Below are 20,365 nucleotides of genomic sequence, written 5' to 3'. Positions count from 1 at the left end.
GGGGAAAATATTTAGAAACATGAATATGCTAATGAATGTTAACCTATCTCACTTTCTTACTAATTTTGGTGAGACACTGGCAAAAGATGTTGCATATTTAAATGTGTAGCTCATGATTTACTAAAACAGCATCATCTTTTAAAAATAAAGTATATTGAAATTTTCCCTGGATGTCACTGGAGCCTGGACTGAATTTACTACAATATCTTATTACAAAATTCATGGGGTTGAAGAACTTACAACTTGTAGGAAAATCAAACACATTACTGAAGTAAATCCAGAGAATGAAGTCAAAAGAATAAAAAAATATTATGAGTAAGTAAGAAAATTAACAAATACAAATATATGTTTTAGCAAATATGTTATAAACTTTTTATACCAACTATAATTAAAATATCATTTTTTAAATTTATAAAAATGACTATGTGGATATATTGCCAAGATTCTCCCTTAAGAAGTCCCTTAAGCTTTTAAAACTTCATGATAAATTTATGTCTGTACATTGTAATAGCATTTAATTTATTCCCTTTAGTCGGGCATGGTAGGGTGTACCTGTAGTTCTGGCTACTTGGAAAGCTGAGGCAGAAGGATGGCCGGTGCCCAGGGGGTTGATCCTGGGGTGTCCTTGAGAGTGTCACTGCACTCCAGCCTGGGCGACAGAGTGAGACTCCAACTCAAAAAATAAAAAAATTAAAAAAAAATTTTTTCTTCCCTATCCAAAAACCAATCCACCTTCCTGTATCTCCCACACCCTGCCACTGCCACTAACAGATACGCATACAGGGAGGAAAAAGAGATCTTGAAGAAAAACAGCCACCAGATACTTTCTTATCACAAATAAAGCAAGGACCAACCATCCCCCTGTGTATGAAACATTCCAACTGGTCTGAGACATATAGAGATGAACTGGCAAATGCTGCTGCTTTGCCACATAAGGCACTGACTGCAAATGAGGGGGCCTAGTCCCTAACCTGGACCTCCATCTGATTCTGGTTTCTCATGACTAAGACTGGTGAATATGACTATCTCTATCCACAAGGACTTCATCTGTCAGGATGAATTTTGGCTTTCTCAGTGCCCCGTCTGCATCTCAGTTCTGTTGAACAAAAGTTTGCAAACCTCTTTGTAAGTCCCTCTGGCTGAAGACTTCTTATAGGATCTATGCTAATAAAAGCAAGCTGTCACAGTATCTCCTGTATGGGTTGCTTACATATAGAGTTCTCCCTATAAATTCCTTTCAGTACTCACACTATCATATTCTTGTTCTGGGGGATTGATTTAGTCCTGCGTAAAAATGTCATTATTTATGGCATAGAATACAGGAATGCCCCTTAATGAGTAATGAACAAATTAAAATGTGTGTGATGCATATGATATCACATTTACAGAAAAACTTTCAGCCCTAAATTAATATGTTAGAAAAGAAAAAATAATCAGCAACTTAAGTTTCCATCTTAATAAATTAGGAAAGAATATCAATTTAAAATGAAAAGAAGTAGCAAAAAATAATGTATGTAAAATAAAAGAAGAAACTAATGAAATATAACATAAAACACAACAGAAAAAAATTAACAAAAATAAAGGTTTATTCTTCAAAATCATTAATACAATAGATTAATCTTTAACAAAACAAAGCAAACAGAAAAGAGATAAGGCAAAAGTGAATCAATTTCAGAAATAGAAAATAGAATATTAGAATAATAAAAAAGAGGATATTATACACAATTTAATACAATGATATTTTTAAATTAAAATAAAATCAACACACTTTTAGAAAAACAAAACTTACCAAAATGGACATAAAAGACATAGAACAATGGAATATTCTACATCTAGTAAATAAATTTAATCTGTTATTAAAATCTTTTCAACATAGAATTTTCCACAACACAGTGACTTTATTTATTTATTCTTCTAAACAAGAAAGAAAAAATACCAACCTAAACAAATCTTTCCAGAGAATAAAAAAGTTGGAAACACTTTCCTTTTTTTTTTTTTTTTTAAATTGTGGGGTACAATTCAGGGTTAGGTATACAAATATTCATTGTGCAGGAACCCTTGTTGATGATGTGTGTCCACCCTTCCCCAGGCAGGTATCGACTACTGTCAATCCCTCCTCCCTGCCTCCTCCTCCCCCACCCCTGCAGTTTCCCGCTACTATCAATTCTTTTCAAATAGTATTATGGTAGTTGTTCAAGGTCCACTTATGAGTGAGAACATGTGATACTCAGATCTTTGTTTCTGGGAATAATAACTCAGTATTATAAACTCTAATTCCATCCAGGTTGCTGCGGAGTTCATGATTTTGTTCTTCTTTATGGGTGCATAATATTCCATTGTGTGTATGTACCACAGTTTTTAAATCCAGTCCTCTTTTGATGGGCAGCACAGTTGGTTCTAAGCTCTTGCTATTGTTATGCTGCGATAAACATATGCGTGCAGGTATCTTTTTTATAGAATGATTTGAGTTCTTCCGGCCATATTCCCAGTAGGAGGATTGTGGGATCATATGGAATGTCAATTTTTAGAACTTGTAGGAATCACCACACCGATTTCTACGGAGGCTGTACTAGTTTACACTCCTACTAACAGTGTAGAAGGGGACCACTTTCATTTTGTGAAAGCAGCATAACCTTAATATCAAAATTTGATTAAAATATTAATAAAAAAGGAAATTGTAGAGTTATCTTTTCAGAAACATAAATACAGAAATCATAAATTATTAGCAAATCAAATCTGGCAATATATTTAAACAATACATAACGAGCAATTTGAGTTTATTTCATAAATGTGTTTGTTTTAAAATTTAAAAACCAATCCGTTTCACTGCATGTTAATTTTCTATTGCTGCCATAACATATTATGGCAAACTTAGTGGCAGAAAACAATACATATTTGTAATGTCACAGTTTTGTAGCTTAGAAGAACAGGTAACTGGGTCTTCTGCTTAGAATCTCACAAGGCAGAGATCAAGATGTTGAGCTATATTTCCTTCAGTAGACTCTGGAGATGAATCCACTTTCAAGTTCACAAATTCTTGGGTGGATTCAGTTCCTTGTAGTTGTTGGACTTAGGTCCCTATTTCCTTGCTTGCTGTCACCCAGGAGGTAATCCTAGAGACTGTCTATACATATATATTCCTTCGCATGTTTCTGGTGTGACCTTCCTCCAGAAACAGCATATTGAGTCTTTCTGACCTCTCCTTTTGTTACATCTCTTTGCCTCCAGTCAAATAATGTTCTCTGTTTTTAAGGGAAAAAATATGATTAGAATAAGATAGCCTTAATCTAATCCAGAATAATCTCTCTATTTGGAGGTTCATAACTCTAATTATGCTGACAGTTCCTTTTGCCATGTAATATAGCATATTTGTAGTTTCTGGTGAGGTCACAATTCTGCCTACCACATTGCATTAACAGAATAGAGGAGAAAGTATATATGATGATATCAATTAGTGCAGAAAAGTTATCTGGTAAATTTTCTACACCCATTATGATCTTTAAATGTCTTAGAAAACTAGAAACAAAAGAAAAATCCTTTATTCTGTTAGGGTGTCTAAAAGTTATAAGGGTTATAATTAATTAAAATATTAAATGACTTCCTCCTCAACATTAGAAATGTACAAAAATGTTCGCTATCAATACTCTTTTCAACATTTTAAAGAGGTTCTAGATAGCAATAGTCAACAAAAAATATGAAAATTGGTAGATATTAAAAATGTAGGGGTTGTCATTTGCAGAAAACATGTTTTGTACTTTAAACATCCAAAAATGTCTAAAGACAGACTTGAAATGACTAAACAAATTTAAAAAGTTAGTGGATACAAGATCCATATACAAAATCACTATATATCTATGTGGTAGGAGCAATTAAAAATAAAAAAGTGCTACAATAAATATTGCATTAAAAACCTCTCAAATGCCTAAAATAAAATGTAGTGAAAGATGGGCAAGACCTATACAAAGAGAACTAGAAATAAATTGTTATGGTATATTTCAAAAGACTTAATGAACATAGGCAAGTTCTATTTGGAATTCTTGGGAAAAATCAATCATTTACCGATGTCAGTTCTGTCAAAATTACACTATAGATTCAGGGCAACCACAGGAGAAATCTACACCCTTCAAGAAATATGAAAATCAACAATCTGAATTTCATATTTACATGGAAATGGATAAGCCCAATAATGACAATCTTAAAGGAGAACAAGCATTATCATTGGTATGGTCTGAATGCTTGTTTTCCCACAAATGTATATGTTAAAATCCTAACCAATAAGGGTGGGGCCTTTTGAGAGATAATTAGGTCATCATGAATAGAATTAGTACACATATAAAAGAGATCCCATAGAGCTACTATTCCTATCCATCATGTAAGGACACAGCAAGACGACACCATCTATGAAGCGGGTGGGGGGCAAGCTCTCACCAGACGTGGAATCTGCCAGTCTTTGATTTGGGATTTACTAGTCTCTAGACTGTGAGTAATAAATAGTTATTGCCTATAAACCACTTAGTCTATGGTATTTTTTAACAGCAGATTGAGTGGGCCAACACAACCAAACATAAAGAAAGACTTATAAAGCTATTATAACTAAGACTGTGGTGTTGGCAGTAATATATGTATGTGAAACAAAGGAAAAGAATAGAAAACGCAGTGTGGACTCACACGTACGCAGTCCCTGGATTGAACACAAGGTGACACTGCAGTACAGTAGGGGAAATTGTATTCAGTGAATTGGATATCTTCGGGGAAAAATAAAATAACAATTTGAATGTCTGGGTCCTGTAGGACACTGAAGAAATTGGCAAGGAAATTCAGCTACCTCAACAATTTAATTTGAAAGAAAAATCCATGTGGTATGTGTTTTGTTTTCAAAAGTACATTAGGTGACTGGTGGAATCTAATATTTTACCACTGAGTAATAGGTGGGGTCATTAGCTTTCTAGCCTGAAAATCTGGTTCTTAATATTTACGTTTTTACTTTCTTCTTTAGTAAATTCTGCATTGTAAGTTCTATTCCCTTAGTATAATAGTCTAATTATAAAGTTTAACTGAAATAACAGCCCACTCCCCCAAACAAACAAAAATACAGTGGCTTAAATAAACTATGTATTAAATAAATTATGTATTTTATTTTTTTTTACCACATATAAGTGATACTGTACTGATCAGTGGTAGAAACAGAATATAGTCTGGTGACCTAGGGTAGAAAGAGAATTCATTAAGGTATATTATATAGTGCATGAATTGTAGGCAGAAGGAATTGACTCAGCAGAAATTCAATGAACATTTGCCAAATTGCTACAATATGACTGGTCTACTAAGACAGATGTTCATCATTCATACTTTAGACTATAAAATCTTGCTGTGACCAGAAAGCTGTCACATCAGGAAGCCATAGTCAGCAATTCTAGTCATAAAAGAACCAAAGCCCTCTGGGGATCTGCATTCAGGACTTCAGGTCTCCCAGCATCATGCTGCTCACTTTTAATTGCTGTTCCATGTATGTCTGGTAGAATATATACTCTTTCGTGGAACCCTATCTACAAGGGAGACAAGAGAACATAATCCATTCTAGAAAGAAGTTGGTATACTAGTCTAGAGGATCTGCCTCAGCTTCCAAAATGTCCAAATTTCTGTAATAATAAGTAATGCCACTTATTAAGTAATCTAATTTAACACTAACCCTAACCTCTAACCCTAACCCTAACACTAACCTAACCATAACCCTAACCCTAATCCTACCCTAGCCCTGATCCCTAACCCCTAACCCTAACACTAACCTAAACCTAACCCTTAACCTAATCCTACCCTAGCCCTGACCCCTAACCCCAAATCCCTAACCCCTAACCCTAACCCTGCTTGGCACCAAATGAAACAAGCTTATTTCTTTTAGCATATTTTATCTAAGACTTGAAACTAATTTTTTTCCACCGGTGGAATTTAATATTCTTCTTCAAATAAAGATAAAGAAATAAACAAATAATTAAAGCAACAGTAAAATACAGCAAAGGAAATAAGGAAAAAACTTGCCCAAGCTCACAAATCTAATTCTGCAAAGCCATGCACCAAACCAGTTCTGTGTGGCTCAGGGAATGAGATGCTTCTTCCAATACTAAAATGGAATCAGTATAACTTCACATTTTTATTTTCAAATTATTGGAGTTTATTTGAGGCAGAAAAACAAACTCAGGAAACAGTTCTGTTAGTTTTAAAGAATGGATAAAATTAATAAGAAACAATGACTGACATGATGCCTATATCATTCAAAGGAAAAACAAAAGCAAACCAAAAAATGTTAGAGTTGATACACTCAGTGAGCCAGAATGTGAATGCTATACTGTGGAAAGTTCTGACTCCATTTAATTTATATGTGCTTTTGGCAAAATTAGTGAGGATTTGGCTCAAGATAATAGCTTAGACATCTGTGTACTAGGACCTCTGAGCAAGTGCTCCGTGTCATCTATATTCAGCATCAGAAAATTTTGTGGTATCCAAGTTTTTCTGTCATTCATGCGATTTAAAATATGACAAAAATAACCTTAAGAAAATAGGACAATGATGAATAAATCTGAAAATCATGTGAAAATATAATTCTAAACCCCAATTACTTTTCTTCTCTCAAAGACTAAGCAAAACAAACATTCTTATTTTTTCTTCATCTAAAAAACATGAGATAAAAAGCATCTAGATTTAAAATGTATGTACAAAAATGAAGAGCAAGTGACACAGTGTGCCCCATCCAGAAAGATGCATGATTCATAAAGATCTTGCTTTTAATAAGTCTGAAGGCAGCTGAGAAACTAAAGTGAAAATTTACTGAAGTCCTTGAGATTTGGCTGAAATTTTACTCAAGAACTTACAGGAGCTAATCAAAGCAGTCTTTGTGGCAAAGCAGATTTACATTCCAAATTAAAGCATTCAAAGTACCTGAAATCAGAAGGTGAGAGGAAGAAGGAAACAGAAGGTCACCCCATATATTTCTTAACATGGCAGTGTTCTCTGCCTCCCTTCCTGCTCAGTTAAATCACAAAGAAATACATTTGGTTCAGAAAACTATCAAAAGTTTTGGTAATAAAAGTTACACAAAGTACAAGTTACCAATATCCCTGGGAAATGAAAGGTAGAAAAATTCGCTTGTCAGAATTTTACTAGCAAATAAATGCAATTATTAATAGACGCAAGTCACAGTCATCTACAAACACATAGTTGTAAATTAGTGGGAGTAACTATAAATGGTTAACATATTTGTGATACATTTAACTGCATTTTTAAGAGCATAATATTCATCCTATATGAATAGCTGAGGTGAACTGATATACAATTTTTAACTATTAGTACTGAATTACTTTTATTTACATTTAAATATGCATTAATACTCTGCTAGGTGATTTCCATACATTACCCTTTTCTTTGACCTTAAAATATTGGATCTTCTTATAGCTTGATAAATTGTCTCTTATTTTCCAACTTAATTTTAATTTATATCTCTACGGAAACCTTTCCTAAGAATTCCAGTTTTCTTTAGTCAATGATGTACTTAACATCTGTGCTTGGAAATATCATAATAATTTTAATCTCAGCATGTTTAAAGCTGGTAGTTTGGCTTTCTCATGCAAACCTAATCTATCATTAGTTCCTCTTTACCCAAATTGCTATTAATTCATCTTTACTTCCTCACTCCACCTGCCTTCATATAGCTGATCTATTAGAAGACCTGTCAATGTTGTCTCTACTTAATATTTCAAGTTCACCCTCACATCTTCATCTCATTGTACTGACTTAGCCTAACCTACTGTATTAGAATCTTAAATATCCAAAAGTCAAATGTCTACGGCATTAAATGTCTAGAAATGCTCTTCTTTTATCTGCTTTAAAGCAGCCAGAGTGATTTTAAATAGGACCCGTGCCCACACTCCTATTAAAGTTTAAAGAAAGAAAGAAATACCTAACAGGATCTTGTATATTCTGGCCTCTTGTTAAGCCCCAGTTATATGTTAAGCCAGTAGGAATTTGGGGGGTAGGGATGACATAGGAATGAGGCTGTGGGGGAAAAATGTGTTTTATTCTCTTTCTATCTTAATGCCTAGCAAAGAAGCAGCCAAATCATTCAATCTCAATAATTATAGTTGAGTAAAAGAATAAGAGCCTCCAAAAAAACTCTCATCTAGTCATCTTCAAAACCAAGGTTGGTACTCTTTTAAATCTCAATATCAAGGATGATGACAATAAAAATAATATAATGTCCATTCATAAAGCGTATTATTTCCTTTACTCTGAATAATAATCCAATGAAATCTATATTAATCTCCAAATTATACAAACAAAATGGACCATTAAAAAGTTAAATATAAAGCCCTGTGGCTATTGGCAAAGCTGGGATTTGTTCCATGTTTGTTTGACTCCAAATCTCATGCTCTGAATGTCTTCTTTTAGCAATAATTGAATCAGCAGTTACTAAAATCATAATAAAGTCAGTAAAGTTGAATGTGCAATGTTAATCTAAATTAGTCCTGTTTTATTTTTTTGAATTTTGTTGAATTTTTAGGCTGGTGACAGAAGCTGTAGTTTACTATCCACTATGAATTTTTATTTTTTTAAAGATAAAATTTGCTGTTCTTTGAATGTTCACAATATGTTTCCTTTTCTTTGACTAGTTCCATATAGTAGCAGTTATATTTGTGTTTTTTAAATGTCAAAAATTAAATAAAAAACAAGTTCTAAGAATTTATCAGAAGGAAACTACAGGAATTAGACTTCATATGCGATTACAATTATAGTAAGGGTGATAAATATATGTAGCTACCAGTGGCACTGAGTGTCTTTATGACAGGCTGCATGAAATAATGGAAAGGACCAGATTGAAGAAAGACTGAACTGGATTTGAATATTGTTCTAATATTTTTAGAAGTGTCAATTTAGATACATTTTTGTCTTCTGTGAATCTCAAATATCATTGTCTGTGAAAACACGATAATACTTAATTTTCAATGACTTTTAATAATCAGAAATAGCAATTCTCATTTTTTTGTGATCACTATTGTCATTATCACCACCACCACCATCATCATCAATAGCAGAAACAGAGACATTTTTTCTATTTTTCCCTTCAAAGTATCTTTGCTTTGTCCTTTTTTAGTCTTTTTTTATTCTCTCAGGAAAACAACAAAGGTGTTAAGATTGATTACATACTTTACTTTTCCTTCTGGCCACCATTTGTCACTGTTGTAAGTAAACAGCAAAATAAAATCTCTTATTAAATGAGACTCCATACAAATCCCACACAGGCTGTACTTGTAAGAAAAAAGAAAAGTCTCTTCTTCAGGTGCCTAGATTTGATCTTTCTATATAAATCAATAGTTACCTCTACACACTGTTCACCAATCTTAGACACATACTTTTAGTTACTCAGTATAGAAAGTCTACATTTCATTCAGTCTACATTTTAAGCAATCTTCCAATTTCTTATATAGAAAACCTTCTTATTCAGTCCTGCTATTGTTCAGCTAACTCATAGCCCTGTGACATAAATCTAATTAAGACTTTGACTAGCACAATTAGAATTAGAATTCAAAAATACAATTAAAGGTTTTAAATGCAAAAAAAAGTGATTTTGGTATTAAATGTAAATGACATCTTTATTCTAAGAATTCATCAGTTTGGAAGTTAATGCAATTAATGAAGCGAGAAATAAGATGCAAATCCAAACGTTTCTATTCCTTCGCTTAGTTTGCTGCCATGGGCAAACCCTAAAGAGGAATTAAAGTCGATTGCCACCAAAAAAGGAGGAATTGAGGATGTGCTATCTTAGATAGTTGTATATAGGACTTCCTGAATAAGAGACACATTCAGTTGAATGTATGTAAGTTTGTGTGGAAACATGTGCATAAATGAATGAATGTAAGGACAATTAAATTGTTGAAACAATAGGATTCATATTATTTTTATAAAAAAATATAGCCATTGGAACACCCTAGAATTTAAGGATAAAAATCTAGAATATAACTAAAAATTGAAAATAGAAAACCCTCAGAAACTCTGAAATCGTGAAAAAATATGTTGGCATTCTGAAAAAATGATTATAGGTATGTTGAGAATATGAACAATTTTCTACTTAAATGGTACATGTGGATCACTCAGAGAAAAACATGCATCACCACCAGCTACTGCCCAGATTATAAGAAAACATCTATGGGCAATCCACTCGGGTCCCCTGTCACTGTGGGAGTTTTTCTGCCCTTTCAATAAATCCTGCTTTAAAAAAAAAAAAGAAAACGTCTACATCTATTTCTTTAAAAATCTCTAACCGTGACCAACACATCAACTATTTTCTATACATTCATTTGTATATTTAAAAATAAGTAAAAGTAGTTTTTTATCTGAAAAATTATTTAAAGCATGAAGATTACTGTAATTCATATGTTAATCTACAAAACGATCAGATATTGTGACCAGTAACCTAAAATTTCTCCCCAGTATCCCTGACTTCTGGTATTCATATCATAGTGAAGTCCTCTTTTCTTGAGTATAGGCAGGACCAAATGATTGCTTTAATCACCAGAAAATAGCAAAAATGATGACATGTAACTTCTGAGATTAGGTTATTAAAGACTATAACTTCTTTTTTTGGCTGGCACTATCTTGTTCTTCTTGTGTGCTTACTCTGATGAATTAATTTGCATGAGTCCATGAATCCCATGGCAAGGGGCTGAGGGTGGCCTCTGGCCAACCATCAGCAAGGAACAGAAGCCCTGAATCTAAAAGCCTTTGAGGAACTGAATCCTGCCAACAACTACTTAAGTGATGTTGGAAGCAGACTATTTCTATTTATGCCTTCAAATGAGAATAGAGCCCTGGCTAACACCTGGATTTCAGCCTTGTGGATACCCTTACACTGAGGACTCTGTTGAACCATGTCTGAATTCTTAATCTACAGAAAGTGTGAGATAATAAATGTTGTTGTGTAAAGCCACTAAGTTAGGGGACATTTTTTCATGTAGCAATAAGTATTTTAGGAGATCTAATTTAGTTCAGCTGATGATCCACTGTCTAATGTTGTAGAAATCAGTTACTGAGAAACTTCATAGAAATTAAATCCATCCAGTCAGTTGAATGGCTGTGTGCCAGAGTGCTATTTGTTGAACAATAATGCTACTATCAGCAGAAAAGATCTTGTCATCATTAAAAATATTTTTCAAAAGAGAAAGTTAAACTTTTCGTTTACTTGTTTAAAACCTGAGTTGCTGCCTTTGTTCTTTGTGTGGGTTCTTGGAAGGTTTATTAATTTAAATCTCCGAAAATAAAAACAAAAATGCTTTTCCATTTAAACTTCTGCTCTTGAAAATCTTTTTCAATCTATTGGCTCACTTTCCTGCCTTTACAAATAAAATACTGTGAGCTTAGCTGCTTTCTTTTGATTACTGTCATGCAATACCTCAGAGTTATATTGAAAATGAATTCTCACTGTACAGTAATTTGGATACAGGAAGTGAAAGAAAGGGTGAGTGGGCACTCAATCTAAAACATCCACTGAAGAGGTTTTGGAAAAAAACATTGGATTTAGATTATTTTCCTCAGATTTGAATTTCTCAGTCAACTTTAAGTATAATAGTAATAATAAGAGCAATAATAATAAACTAGATACTATGTATTCAGATATTTCAGTTACATTTTTGTGTTTTTTTATACAAATTGTTTGAAAACTACATTACTACTCTTCCCTCGTGGCTTAACAAAAAACAGCTGCAATAACAAAAAACTTTCAAATACTATTCCCTTTAGTTAATCATTGCATTCTTTGGTCGTCACGTCATCAGATTACAAACAAATGAACAAGTATTGAAATAGATTACCAATATCATGACAGATTAAAAAGGCATCTTAGTAAACTTTTATTTAATATGGAAAGACAAAGATGCCACCTCTATTTGTGAAAGACACATTGTCCTTAGATTTGAACCTTCAAACAAAACATTTATGCTTGTATTTGTATATTCTTATTCTACATTTGCATTTTATTCAGATTGTAAAAATGCTAGGCTAGAAGATTATTTAAAGTCTGGTGAAAGATTGCAAAAACTATTATTAACATAAGAGCTAGGATGAAACAAAGCTTGGGTGTGTTATCCCAAGTGGAGTGTGCTGCTTTGGAAATTAAAACAAAATTTTTGACATCCATGCTAGAAAATGTAGACATGGATATTATTTTTGTTGTTGTTGTTTTTGTTTTTTGTTGTTTTTTTTGAGTTGGAGTCTCACTCTGTCGCCCAGACTGGAGTGCAGTGGCCGCTCCCGACCACCGCATCCTCGACCTGCTGGTCTTCGGTGATCCTTCGCCTCAGCCTTCCAAGTAGCCGGAATTACAGGCATGAGCTATCACGCCCAGCTGATTTTTTGATTTATTGTAGAGATGAGGTCTCGCTGATCAGGCGGGTCTCCAACCCGCGGGCTCAGGCAATCCACTCACCTCAGCCTCCCAAAGGCGCGGGATTACAGGCTGAGCCACCGAGCCTGGCATCTTTTCTTAATAATAGTGCTGGGTTTCTATAAATGCTGTCAATGAAGAGTTGACTCAAGTGTGTACAGTTTAGTTTCACATTTTTTATTTCTAAAGTTAAAATTGTTTATCTTTCAAGCTTGAAGGAGATTCATTCAAGTTGGTTATTCTTTAGGGTAAGGTATTTGGATTATTTCACTATGTCCTTTGTCTTAAAAATGTTTGATTCGTGAAAGTAACCATAAATAGTTCACAAAGCTGTAATGTGCAGAAGGATGGCATGTGAAATTTGAATGGGAAATTAAATTCCACCTATATTCTAATGGTATGTAGAAGAACAAAACACCTGCATTCTGAGCTATCCTTTCTGAACTGAAATAACCATACAGTCCCTTCTCTGGACCTCATCCTGTCAGTCATTTCAGCCAAAACCATAAGAATATGGTATATATAAGGAAAAGTGTTCAAAAAGAACAAAGAAGTATTCTATTATGGTCCAAGACTCTAGTGTGCCTTTCCTTGGAATACCCAGTATAATTCTGGTTGCCATGTCTTACAAATTGAGAATATCCAAAAGCACAGAGCAGTTGAGGCACTATTCTGGGCACTGGAGACACAGGTGTAAGTAAAACAGGTGAAAATCTCTGTTTTCTTGAAGCTTATGCTTACTGAAATAAGACAATCAATAGATATGTAAAATACTTAGTATATCACAGAGTGATAAGTGCTCTGGGTGAAAAATAAAGCAAGGTAGTGGAGAGAGAGTGCTGGTGGGTGGTGGGTGGCAGCTTTTAGGGATGGTTTGGAGTTTTGAATAGGTAGCAAAGGAAGAAATACTGACAAAGTAATATTTGAAGCAAGAGCCAAGGGTGGAGGGAGAATAGATCTTATGGGAGTCAGGGAGAAAAGGGTTCTAGGCATATTGGGGAATAAAAGGCCTGTATTGCTGAAGTGAAGTTGGCCCAGGAGAATAACAGTAGTTAAGATGAATATTATAATAGGAGACCATCTAGTATATCTTAAGGATTTATGCTCTTATTCTGACTGATGAGAAGGTATTGATCAGAAGACTGACATTTTCTCTCTTTATCAAAACATCACCTTAAACTACTGTGTTGAAAATAAATATAGAGAGGCAATTATAATCGTTGAGCAGTGAGAGGACTTTCTTGTGATAATGGAATAAAAGTACAAATGCCTCTTCACTGAACAAAGTGAAAAGGATTATGATATACACTCAAAATATTGAAAAGGTTTGCCTACTTTGATTATAGGCTTGATTGACAGTCCTAGAATTTCTAGAACTACTTATTTTTGTTTTTAAAATCAGAAGGAGGCTCATCTGCATTTTACAGAGCAGATGATGAACTTAGGAAATATCCCCCGAAATGTCCCAGTTGGAAATATGTACTGCTTTAAGCGGTATTTAGAGAAATGATGCTCTAGGAATAGGATCCTTATTAGATGAACAAGATAAGTGAGGGGTGTATGTGAGTGCCTTGGTTAGCTTTGAAATTAGAATGCTCTCCTGCAAAGTTTTTTTATTAGCAGACAGGATTAAATGAACCATAATCTGAATGATTATGGTCTGATTTTTTTTTTGGGGGGGGTGAAAGCACACCCATGAATTTATTCCAAGTTTTTGATAGAAGATATTTTCCAGGTTGATTAACAAACTGGAACTACTTTTAATATTTAACAGGAATTTGTGTTAGTTGTAACAAGTTATATATTGGATCCATAAGGTATTATCTTTTAAGCAACGGATTGGAGAGAACTAATCCATATTCTGTGTATCCAGCCAAAGGGATATAAGGACAACTGGCCAATGGCACCTTCCTGTGGGGAGCTACTTCCGTCCAATTCCAGCAATGATACTTTTATAATGTACGAATTCATTTTTCTGGAAGAGCTATGTCTCATTCTCCATGGTTAATGCAGGATTGCTCATACCAGCTTTTCCTTTTCCCGAGTTTGTGCAGTTCTCTGACCAAGACTGAGAATCAGTAAGAAGGTGGCTCTGGGACTCTCTCAATGGCTTTGCAGGAAATTGATGGTTTTCAGGACTTTTAGTTGCTGAATTCAGTACTGCGGGAGTAGACAGTTGCTCGGGATCCTGGTTAACAAGGCAAGTTGGAAAGGAGCAGCTATCATCTAAACTTGAAAAAATGGGTAGCAACCAGTACTTCTCCTCATCACCAAATACTTGTCTCATCTTTTTACTGAAGCCCAAGCCTGATCCGTTCTTATCTGTTCCATGTTGAAATGCTGGACTTCTGAATGCCTCTAAAGCAGATTTATTTTTGCTGACTAGCCAACAATGATAGCCAAACAGAGAAGTCAAGCTGACAGAAAACATAGCTGCAGCAAGGAATGAAAACATAATATGGAACTTGGCGTGAGTATCAGGTAGGCCATTTGTCCAAAATTTGACAAAATACTGTAAATCTGTAACTGCAATAAAAAGGCAGTAGAGCAGAGGATAAGCCAAGAAAAGGAGAAAGAATTTATAATTCGAAAATCCAACACAATCGTTCATCCGCGGGCAATGATGAGCCATCTTCGATATACATCTATCACAGACAGAACAGTGATGGCAGCGATCTGGCTTTTAAGTTGGCATCTGTCACAATATCGGATTGCTCCAGACACGGTCCTGGTGTAGACGGGAAGACCTTTGGCTGCTCGCTCGCCTAAGAACTTCCTGATGGCTTCACCTCTCGGCTCTCTCTCCAGCAATTCTTTCTCTGCACGAGAGAGATGGAATTCTCTTGAAGGATTCGTTGGTAATGTAAAGACAGTTTTCCAGCATGACCAGGCAAACACTGCAGAGGGTAGATGGTAAGCTATCAGGCATTCAACTTGTTCACCGGTGATTTCCGTGGACGCTGCGCACGGCTGGATGGCGTAGGCACCGGAGGACCAGCCCAGCAGGCGGCACACGAACTCCGCTGGGGTCCAGCAGCGCACCGCCGGCACCGCCGCGAAGCTGCCCGGCCCGAGGCGCCAGCTTCCCGCCGCGTCCCCTGCCCAGCTCCGCAGCCGCCCGCGGGCCCGGCTCCGGGGCTGGCTGGCCGCACCCGGCGCCCTAGGCGGGCCGGCCCGGGGCGGCGGCGGCTGCTCCCGGCCACTGCCGCGCCCGGGCCAGGTCCCCCCCCGCGGCCCCGAGCCGGCCGCGGACTCCAGGCTGCTCAGCCCGGCGGGGGCGCGGCTGCGGCGGAGGACGAGGGGGACTCGTGGTCTGATTCTTGAGGTCATTCTTGTCCTTGTCGTCGTCATCGAGTAGTCTTATGAATTCAGAACCTGCTGTGCTTCATCTGCGCGATTTTTCTCTTTTGTCTTCTCCGTAGTTCAAAAGAAACAGAAGACTGAGGGAGCGAGTCTGTTGGCGGCCGCAGATGCACTCAGTGTCGGGGATGACTGCACCAGCGGCTGGTCCGATGTACGTTTTGAAGATGAACACCAAGATGAACGCAGCGGTTTTCATCATCGACGGGAAGGTAACTGATACTGGTAATTTAGGTCCTCGGAACTCAGAAGTGAACTGTGTACATTTGCAGAGTATTGTTTGAGAACTCCAAATATGAAATCCGGTATTATTTTCCAGGTGTTACTTCATTGCTCACAATGTTTTTCTCATAGTTTTTGGCGTTTATTAAATACAGCCATCAACCTGGCTAATCTTTGAGTATGCCAGTATTGCTTTGGACAATACGGTAAATGTTTAATTTTATGCTTTTTAAGTTTTTCCCAGGCTTTGGAGGAAACTGTTTTTTCTCACTTCAAAGAGGGCCCTTATTTTTTCTTTAGAGGGTTGGAAAAGGACAGTTATCTGTAAAGGGCACCAGAATAACCCTGTAACTTTCCCTATATTAGTTAAAATAGTATCTGTTGGGATGGGGGTCCTCACTTGTCCTGCTGTTAGGAACTAGTAACTTGGAACATTTATTTTATTTCATTTTTAAACATATTTTTTATTTTAAAATTGTGGGGTACAGTTAAGGGTTAGATATACAAATATGCGTCATTCAGGCATCCTTGCTGATAAGCGTTGTCCCCCGTCTCCAGACAGATATTGACTACCATTAATCCTATCACGTTTCCCCTCTCTGCCCCCCCATAGTTTCCCACCACTGTCAATCCTTTTCTTAGAGTATTACGATAGATGTTCAAGGTCCACTTATGAGTGAGAACATGTGATACTCGGGTCTTTGTTTCGGTGAGAGATTACTAAGTATTATAGACTCTAGTTCCATCCAGGTTGCTGCAAAATTCATGATTTTGTTCTTTTTTATGGCTGCGTAGTAGTCCATCCTGTATATGTACCACATTTTTTTTAATCCAGTCCTCTTTTGATGGAAAGCATGGTTGGATCCAGGTTCTTGCTATTGTGAACAATGCTGCGATAAACATACGTGGGCAGGTATCTTTTTTATAGAGTGATTTGAGTTCTTCAGGGTATATTCCCAGTAGGGGGATTGCGGGGTCATATGGGAGGTCGATATTTAGAGCTTTTAGGAATTGCCACACTGCTTTCCACAGAGGTTGCACTAGTTTACACTCCCACCAACAGTGTAGACGTGTTCCCTTTTCACCTCTCCAGCATCTGTTATTTTTTGAGTTATTGATAATGGCCATTTATACTTGAATGATTGAAAATTATAAATCAAAGACATGATAAAAATAGATTTTGTATTATAGCATATGTACATAATTTTTAATTTTGTTCAAAACAATGATGTTTGGAAGATTTTTATTAATTATGTTACAGTTGTTTCTTATATTCTTACTTACCTCTACCTAAGGCATTCCTGACTAACCTACAAAAATCTATAAAAACCTTTGTTCACATTAACTGATAACTGGAAATAACAGATATTATCCGTATGCACTGAGTCTAGAGAGAGGAAAGGATTCTCAGTATACTTCTCGTTTCTGGGATTTGTGGAAAGGACCCTGTGACATGTCAGCTGAACAGCCTTTGGAAATGGCAAACTAGGAGGGGGTGGGAAGACAACTGTTGAAGGAGGAGCTGAGGTAAAGTAAGGAAAGGAATAGCTTTTCACCTGTTAGATCACTTCATCTCAGGATTTTTATTAGATGATTGAATTAACTAATAAGTATTAAGATGTTTATAAAGTACCCTGGTGTTAAAATGGAACAATTATGTATGGGTAGAGCTAGTGGCAGCAGGCAGACTTGCAGTCAGTGGAACAACTCTGCAGAATGTTATATGAGTGAATGGTGCTATGTGGTATTAAGGTTCCAACTTAAAGAAAAAGATGGTGGAACTCATCCGCGGTTGGTATTATGCTTGGTGAATATACAGTTTCCAGCGCCTCCCCTCCAGAAATTAAGAGGTATTAGGTCAATGGCAGATCCTGAGAATCCGTGTGTTTTATAAGCACTTCAGGTGGTTTCAGCGTAGAGGCCACACTTGAAGTTGTATTGCTTCACGCATTGCATCTTTTGATGATAATTTCTGTAGATACCGTTTTTTTTTTCTGGTACAGAGATCAAGGTGGGCGATAAGGACTTTGGTGATTTGGAAACTCCTTGCCCTTTCATTATAAGTAGTAAGTTCAGTAGAGGACAACTAAAAAAAAAACAAAACAATAAATTACGATTTTCACAAGTGTTTAATAAGGTTGTAAAATTATTTGATCAGAAACAGAACTGGCCTATGTATGTTATTCTCTTAAATATTTCAGGTAGTTTGTGACTCTCTTAGAAGTTATGAATTAGATGGCATAAAGATAGGGCAAGATTTACAGAATTTTGAGATAATATTTATGAGATGTGTCAGAGTTAATAGTTTTCAATAAAGAAAGCCACAATAAAGAATTTTGGTACTGGACTGCCACTTATTTGAGGGTATAAGTACACCTGCTCTACCCATTAGAAATATGAAAAGACATAAAAGAAAATGATAAAAGGGGGATAGCGTTTCAGAAATGAAGTGGGAAGACTCTTTTTGGTGAAGAAATTAAGTTTTTTAAATATTGAGTTAATATAAGGTGATCATTCCTCCCACTTGATTCAGGATAGTCTGACTTCTGCTGTTCCGTTGTAATTATTAATGGTGACTTCTTTCATTTAAAAAGTTTTTAATAAATTAAAAATGAGGCTTTGCTTCTGGAATCTCAATTCTATTCCACTGATCTATATGCCTGTTCCTATACCAATACCAAGCTGTTTTGATGATTGTAGCTTTATAGTAAAGTTTGAAACCTGGTGATGTGATACCACCTGCTTTGTTTTTTTTGCTGAGGATTGTTCTGGCTATTCTTGGACATTTGTGTTTCCATATGAATTCCTGTGTTGTCTTTTCTAGGTCTGAGAGGAATGTTGCTGGTAATTTGATGGGTATTGCATTGAATTTGTAGATTGCCTTAGGTAAGATGGACATCTTCACAATGTTGATTCTTCCAATCCATGAGCATGGGATATTTTTCCACTTGTTTGTGTCATCTTTGATTTCTTTGAGCAGTGTTTTGCAGTTTTCATTGTAAAGGTCTTTCACGTCTCTGGTTAGGAAGATGCCAAGGTACTTCATTTTTTTTGTAGCTATTGTGAATGGAATTGTGTTTTTTATTTGGGTTTCTGTTTGTTTATTATTGGTGTAGAGAAATGCGATTGTCTTTTGTACATTTATTTTGTATCCTGAGACTTTGCCAAAGGCCTTTATCAGTGTAAGGAGGTTTTTGACAGATTCTCTTGGGTTTTCAAGGTACACAATCATATCATCTGCAAAGAGAGATAACTTGATTTTTGACAAGGCCTCCACCACCTACCACTGGGGAGAGGAGAACCTATTCAGTAAATGGTGCTGGGAAAACTGGCTGACCACATGCAGAAGATTGAAACAGGACCTCTATCTATCCCCATGCACAAAGGTTAACTCCAAATGGATCAGAGACCTAAATGTAAAACCTCAAACCATAAGAACCTTAGAAAATGAAGGAAATACCCTCATGGAAATCGGAACTGGCATCCAATTCCTGAACAAAGCCCGAAACCCACAGGTCATAAGAGAGAAGATAGACAAGTGGGACCTTATTAAACTGACAAGCTTCTGCAAAGCCAAAGAAACCATCAAGAGAGCAGGGAGACAGCCTACAGACTGGGAAAATATTTGCCAACACCAGGTCTGACAAAGGCTTAACATCCTGGATCTACAAGGAACTAAAACGTGCTGAAATGAAAAAAACAAACAACCCCATTATCAAATGGGCAAAAGATATGAACAGACACTTCACAAAAGAGGACATCTGAGCAGCCAACAAACACATGAAGAAATGCTCAACCTCACTAATCATCAGGGAGATGCAAATCAAAACCACACTGAGATACCACCTAACTCCAGTCAGAATGGCCATTATCAACAACTCAAAAAATAATAGCTGCTGGATAGGGTGTGGTGAAAAGGGAACACTTCTACATTGTTGGTGGGAGTGTAAACTAGTGCAACCTCTGTGGAAAGCAGTGTGGCGATTCCTAAAAGCTCTAAATATCAACCTCCCATATGACCCCGCAATCCCCCTACTGGGAATATACCTTGAAGAACTCAAATCACTCTATAAAAAAGATACCTGCACACGTATGTTTATCGCAGCGTTGTTCACAGTAGCAAGAACCTGGAAACAACCATGCTGCCCATCAAAAGAGGACTGGATTTTAAAAAGGTGATACATATACACAATGGAATACCACGCAGCCATAAAAAAGAACAAAATCATGAATTTTGCAGCAACCTGGATGGAAGTAGAGTGTATAATACTGAGTGACCTCTCACAGAAACAAAGATCCGAGTATCACATGTTCTCACTCATATAATGGACTTTGAACATCCAATGTAATACTATA

At 36.2% G+C, this 20,365-nt stretch overlaps 1 pseudogene across 1 annotated transcript in view; it reads right to left on the bottom strand.

Annotated features, from left to right (window-relative positions):
- Positions 1 to 14,151: 14,151 nt before the first annotated feature.
- The window catches only part of LOC103275600, an 8,740-nt pseudogene continuing 2,526 nt past the window's right edge, over positions 14,152 to 20,365 (bottom strand). The window contains exon 2 of the transcript XR_002481268.1: positions 14,152 to 15,509. The product of XR_002481268.1 is annotated as a palmitoyltransferase ZDHHC2-like (transcript). The remainder of the gene's footprint in view (positions 15,510 to 20,365) is intronic.

This window comes from Carlito syrichta, unplaced genomic scaffold, assembly GCF_000164805.1.
Source record: "Carlito syrichta isolate Samal-C Ts95f unplaced genomic scaffold, Tarsius_syrichta-2.0.1 Scaffold315588, whole genome shotgun sequence".
Classification (NCBI taxonomy): Eukaryota; Metazoa; Chordata; class Mammalia; order Primates; family Tarsiidae; genus Carlito; species Carlito syrichta.
The sequence above is the reverse complement of the archived record's forward strand: the minus strand, read 5'-3'. Positions and strand labels throughout refer to the sequence as shown.